Source organism: Sciurus vulgaris, assembly GCF_902686455.1.
Source record: "Sciurus vulgaris genome assembly, chromosome: X".
NCBI lineage: Eukaryota > Metazoa > Chordata > Mammalia > Rodentia > Sciuridae > Sciurus > Sciurus vulgaris.
This window is the reverse complement of record NC_136471.1, coordinates 108,859,493-108,866,229: the sequence shown is the minus strand read 5'-3', so window position 1 is coordinate 108,866,229 and position 6,737 is coordinate 108,859,493. Positions and strand designations below refer to the sequence as shown.

The window sequence follows — 6,737 nt, the reverse complement described above, 5'->3', positions numbered from 1 at the left end:
TTTATAACATCCAAGTATTGTTTCAAACAGATAACTGGAATGAATGATACTTTGAAAACTTTTAAACAAGATTTTGAACTAGAAGGAAACCAGGTAAACCATATTCCTCATGGAGTTTTTTGAACTGAATAAAGTTAACGTAATCCACTTCATTTACATGGTGAACCTATAAAACAGGATTTTAATCCAAATTTTAAGAAAAAATAATTCATAATTTTGCATTTTAGGCAAGACCACATGTCCTGTAAGTAGTAGAGATAGAACACAGCATAAAAGGACTAATTTATGAATCATACCTTTTTCAATACTAATTTTATAAAGATATGTGTCTGTAAATGTTACCTTAAACTTTGTAATGAATTACAAAGTGGTATTGGCATGTGAAATGGATACATATATATATAAAAGAAAGGTCAATTAATCATTTGATTTATTCATTTGATGAATATGTATTTAGTGTTCATTGTATGCCATGTTCGGTTTGAGATTGTCCAGAAGATCATAGACATTTATTCTTTGTAATAGAGTTGGGGTTTGCCAAAAAGTGTAGTGGGGAACATTAAGTGTGTGGAATGGAAGCCTTTAGATGAGAATATGACATAATTTTTAAAGAGACATATCACAGTACATTGGTCTCCTGGAAATTACACTTGACAGATTTCGATGGCATAAGAAAATATAACCTTTTGTACATATCCACTAATGAATAGGTTCTCCTTCAGAGCAGTGAATATAAGAGTCCAAAGGCTTGAAATATCAACATATTCCAGATCTCAGTATATGCTAATATATTCTTGAGGTAATCTTCCTGAGTATTATTTGGGCCAAATAAATTACTGTCAATTAAAAAATAATTTTTCAATACGTACCTAAAAGACATCATAAAAGAAGACATTTTCTGAGCTAATAAAAAAGCATACTTATGAGCTTGCCATAAATCTTTTTTTCCCAACATTTAAATATGACATTCTGGGATTTTTATACATTCATAATGGAAGTTTTCAGTCATATAGAAAAACCTGAAATGACCTTATGGTTAACCTCTATGTACTTTCCACCTACAATATAAATACAATTTTTTCTACATGGTTTAATACATGTTTATCCATGCTCCCATCAATATATCAGTTTATCTTGTTTTTCTGATGTGATTGCAAGGAAGTCATGGAACATTTTCCCCTAAAATCTTCAACATGAATATTATTAGCTTGAGGTCAATGTTTATAATTGTTACTACAAATTTATTGAAGCACATTTCATGTACATATAAGACAAAGTGCATCTTTTGGTGAGTGTTTACGTAAGTATATATACAGGAATCTAAAACTACTATCAATATACTGAAAATTCTCTTCAATGACCAAAACTTCTTCATGCCACTTTGAAATCAATCTCTCCATTTATTCCCTAGACAAATATTGATATGATTTTTTTGTCAGAATTTGTTTTGAATTTTCTAGAATTTAATGTAAATGGAATCATATGTATCATTTTATCTATTTTTGCTCAGCACAATCCTTTTGAGATTCATCCATGTTATTTTTTAAATTTTTTTCATTTTTATTACTGAGTAGTACTTCATTGTACAAGTATAATACAGTTTGTTTATCCATGCTCCTCTTGTATACAATGTAACCATTTCTGGTTTTAATGCCAAAATGAATAAAAATGCTGTTCTCTTTTGAGACTGAAGATTGAACCCATAAGGACTTTACCATTGAACCATATCCCCAGCAAGCCTTTGCTAAGTTTGAGGCTCTCAAACCTACCATTCTCCTACCTCAGCCTCCTAAATTACTGGGATTACAAAAGTGTGCATACCTAACAAAGCTACTGTTCTTGTATGACCATTCTTGGACTCACTTTTGTAGTGATGTTTTCATTTCCTGGTGGGTCATATATAGCTATCTGATTATCCTTTTGTCTACAAGTAACTCATTTTATTTCTTTTTATAAAAAAATAACTGATACATAAAGCATGATGAAGCAAAACAATATAACGAAAGTAACAAAAATCAGAACATAAAATAGTAGTTAACAGAAAGTGATAAAATGCTATTCAAAGTAAATGGACAGGCTCTTATATTTGTCTGCTGAGCCAATTAATGAAGAGGAATGAATTATATGAATTATAATGAAATATAATTAAATTTATTGCTTATTTGTTTGAAAATACATCAACAAAAGATCATATAGGACATAGGCCACCAGAGTGAGATAGTGGCAGCATATTGAGTAATGAGCAACCATTATTTGAAAGTTTTTAAGATCACACATGAAACAGGAAAACGTAAAATACTCTGAAATTTCGTAGTTCATTTAAGAGTTTTCCCAAATTAGTCAGACTCTACACAAATAGTATTTTTAGTATAAGTGATAAAGCTGAAAAAAAACCCCACTTTTATAGCATCCATTAAACAAATCTCACTATGCTAGAGGAAAAACTGATTCCTTAAGTTATTGTTTCTAGAAAGCATTAAAAATTCTTGCCTTATAAAAAATAGGGTCAGAATATGCAGTCAAAAAGATAATCAAAATGTATCTCAAGAAATGAATTAATGAATATATTTTCTGGAAAGTTTTTTGGAAATGCATGTCAGCTTTTTCAAATGTGTTGTGATTTCCATTCAAATTATATGTAAGCATTCTATTTTCTTTCAACTGACATATAAAAACATAATGTACATATTAATGGGATACCAAGTAATATTCAATATGTGTATATATTGTATAATGTTTAAATCAGGTTAGAAATACTTATCTCCTCAAACGTGAATCATTTCTTTGTTGTAAAAACTTTCAAAATCCTTCTAACTTTTTAAAATACATTTTATGTAATTACTTTCTATACTCACCATACTTTGCAATAGAACCCCAGAGATTCTTGCTCATAACTGTATTTTAGTAACCATCTATCAACTTTTCCCCATCCCTCCAAGCTACTGTTAAGCACCTCTGATAACTACCATTCTACTCTTCAATTCTATGAGATCAACTTTTTTTATTGTAAACAGATGGGATACATGTTGTTTCTCTGTGTGTACATGGAGTAAAGGCATACCATTTGTGTAATCATAAATTTACATAGGGTAATGTTCTTTGATTCATTGTTATTTTTTCCCTCCCCCATCCCTCCCACCCCTCTTTTCCCTCTATACAGTCCTTCTTCCTCCATTCTTGCCACCCTCCCTAACCCAAAACCTAAACCTAACACTATCCCCTCCCACCCCCCATTATGTGTCATCATACACTTATCAGCCAGATCATTCGTCCTTTGGTTTTTTGAGATTGACTTATCTCACTTAGCATAATATTCTCCAATTTCATCCATTTGCCTGCAAATGCCATCATTTTATCTTTCTTTATGGCTGAGTAATTTTCCATTGTATATGTATACCACAGTTTCTTTATCCATTCATCAATTGAAGGACATCTAGGTTGGTTCCACAATCTGGCTATTGTGAATTGAGCAGCTATGAACATTGATGTGGCTGTATCTTTGTAGTATGCTGATTTTAAGGCCTTTGGGTATAGGCCAAGGAGTGGGATAGCTGGGTCAAATGGTGGTTCCATTCCAAGTTTTCTCAGGGATCTAAATACTGCTTCCCAGAGTGGCTGCACTAATTCACAGCCCCACCAGCAATGTATGAGTGTACCTTTTCCCCTACATCCTCTCCAACACCTATTGTTGCTTGTGTTCTTGATAATCACCATTCTAATTGGGGTGAGATGGAATCTTAGGGTAGTTTTGATTTCAATTTCTCTTATTACTAGAGATGTTGAACATTTTTTTCATATATCTGTTGATTGCTTGTACATTTTCTGTGAAGTGTCCATTTCCTTAGCCCATTTGTTGACTCGATTATTTGTATTCTTGGTGTAGAGTTTTTTGAGTTCTTTATATATTCTGGAAATTAGCGCTCAATCTGAAGTATGAGTGGCAAAGATTTTCTCCCACTCTATAGGCTCTCTCTTCACATTACTGATAGTTTCCTTTGCTGAGAGAAAGCTTTTTAGTTTGAATCTATCCCAGTTATTGATTCTTGCTTTTATTTCTTGTGCTATGGGAGTCCTGTTAAGGAAGTCTGATCCTAAGCCAACAAGTTGAAGATTTGGACCTACTTTTTCTTCTATAAGATGCAGGGTCTCTGGTCTGATTCCAAGGACCTTAATCCATTTTGAGTTGAGTTTTGTGCAGGGTGAGAGATAGGGGTTTAATTTCATTCTGTTGCATATGGATTTCCAGTTTTCCCAGAACCATTTGTTGAAGAGGCTATTTTTTTCTCCATTGCATATTTTTGGCACCTTTGTCTAATATGAAAAAATTGTATCTATGTGGATTTGTGTCCATGTCCTCTATTCTGTACCATTGATCTATCTGTCTATTTTGGTACCAATACCATGCCGTTTTTGTCACTATTGCTTTGTAATAGAGTTGAAGATCTGGTATTGCGATACCCCCTGCTTCACTATTTCTGCTAAGGATTGCTTTCGCTATTCTGGGTTTCTTATTCTTCCAGATGAATTTCATAATTGCTTGCTCTATTTCTGTAAGGTATGTCACTGGGATTTTAAATGGAATTGCATTGAATCTGTATAGCACTTTTGGTAGTATGACCATTTTGACAATATTAATTCTGCCTATCCAAGAACATGGGAGATCTTTCCATCTTCTAAGGTGTTCTTTAATTTCTTTCTTTAGTGGTCTGTAGTTCTCATTGTAGAGGTCTTTCACCTCTTTTGTGAGATTGATTCCCAAGTATTTTTTTTTTTGATGCTATTGTGAATGGGATAGTTTTCCTAATTTCTCTTTCTGAGGATTCATCACTTATGTATAAAAATGCATTGGATTTATGAGCACTGATCTTGTAACCTGCTACTTTACTGAATTCACTTATGAGTTCTAAAAGTTTTCTGATGGAATTTCCCAGTTCCTCTAAATATATAATCATGTCATCAGCAAACGGGGATATTTAAGTTCTTCTTTTCCTATTTGTATCCCTTTAATTTCTTTGGTTTGTCTAATTGCTCTGGCTAGAGTTTCAAGGATGATGTGGTATACAAGCGGTGAAAGAGGGCATCCCCAGCGCTGCCCCACCCGCCGCCCGCTTCCACGTGCCTTGGAAGTTACCCTCCCTGAGCGACCAGGTTGCAGGGAAGCGCCAGCTGAGGTGGTGTGAACGCTCTCCAGGCTTGGCTAGGTGTACCGCACCCACTGTGCTGGCTGAGGAGGGGGCCTGCCACTGCAAGGCCGCTGGGCCCTCAGTTTAAATGTAATGCTGGATTTTTATATCTCTTTTTAAGGCTCACATGCCTGCTAGGAAGCACTCTACCCCTGAACTACATATTTTGAGACAGTATCTCACCAAGTTTCCCAGGCTGGCCTCAAATATTTCATTCTCCTGCTTCAGCTGCTCAAGTAGCTGGGATTACAGCTATATTAATGCAGCAAGTCCTAAAGCCATAATGTGGCATGCTATCCCTTTTGAGAGGTGAATAATATTGAATAAAAATGGCTGACAGAAGTGGGAAGATGGTTCCAGGACAAGTGTATATTGGAGTGGAATATGATTATGAATATGAAGCCAAGGACCAAAAGATTGTGATGAAACAAGGAGAGTTGTACATCTTGTGAAAAAGACCAATGACGGCTGGTGGCAAGTTAAACTGGATGAGAATTCCAAACCCTTTTATGTGCCAGCCCAATATGTTAAGGTGGTCACCCGCAAAGCTCTAATGCCGCCTGTTAAAGCAGGCAGTTGGAGTGCCAAATAATTCTATGAAAATGATGCAGAGTCCACAGCTTCAGAGATCAACAGAAAATGTGAACAAACCGCCTGAGCTTTCAAGTTTTGGAAAGCCATCATCGTCTGTTCAAGGAACAGGTCTTATTCGTGATGCCAATCAGAATTTTGGACCCAATTTTAATCCAGGTCAGACTCTCAATCTAAGCCTGGACCTGACCCATAATAATGGAAAGCTTAACAGTGACTCACATTCTCCTAAAGTTTGTAGCCAGAACAGGACACGCTTATTTGGTCACTTTCCTGGTCCGGAGTTCTTGGACACTGAGAAAACTAGCTTTTCCCACAAACAGTCTTGTGATTCAGTAGGAGAAGGCTCGGAAAGAATCCATCAAGATTCTGAATCTGGAGATGAGCTTAGCAGCTCCACTGAACAGGCTGTACAATTCCAGGCAGAGGAGTGTGCCACGATGTTGCTGCAGTCTGATGCAGATCCAAATGTGATGGATGCCAGTGGCAACAGTGCTCTGCACTATGCCGTCTACAGTAAGAACACGTGCACAGCAGCAAATCTGCTTAGGCACAAGGCGATGATTGAAACAAAAAACGACAGCCTCACTCCACTATTACTTGTGCTGAAAGAAAACAATCAGCAAATAGCAGAATTCCTAGTGGACATGGGAGCGAGCATCCAATTCGATGGATCATCATGGAAGAATGTCACTGATGCTCGCAGCAGGACACAAAAGCAAAGGAACAGTCAGGCTGCTGCTGCAAAAAGGAGTTGACGTGTGTTTGAAAGATCGCTCTGGTAGGACTGCATTGTCCTATGCAGTCAATCGCAGTGATAACCTTAAAGAAATAGCTGTTGCATATGAAGAAAAGCAACGTGAAATGTTTCAAAATAAATACCCAGAAGTACTTGCAGGAAAGACATCAGAGGAAGAACAGACAAGACTTGATGTATGTGAAGTTAACAAACTAAAGGATGAA

General features: G+C 35.9%; 1 long non-coding RNA gene across 1 annotated transcript in view; it reads right to left on the bottom strand.

The window, feature by feature from the left end:
* Positions 1–5,922: 5,922 nt before the first annotated feature.
* The window catches only part of LOC306650739, a 32,505-nt gene continuing 31,690 nt past the window's right edge, over positions 5,923–6,737 (bottom strand). Inside the window, exon 2 of the long non-coding RNA XR_013760999.1 lies at positions 5,923–6,182. This is a non-coding gene — a long non-coding RNA (uncharacterized lncRNA). The remainder of the gene's footprint in view (positions 6,183–6,737) is intronic.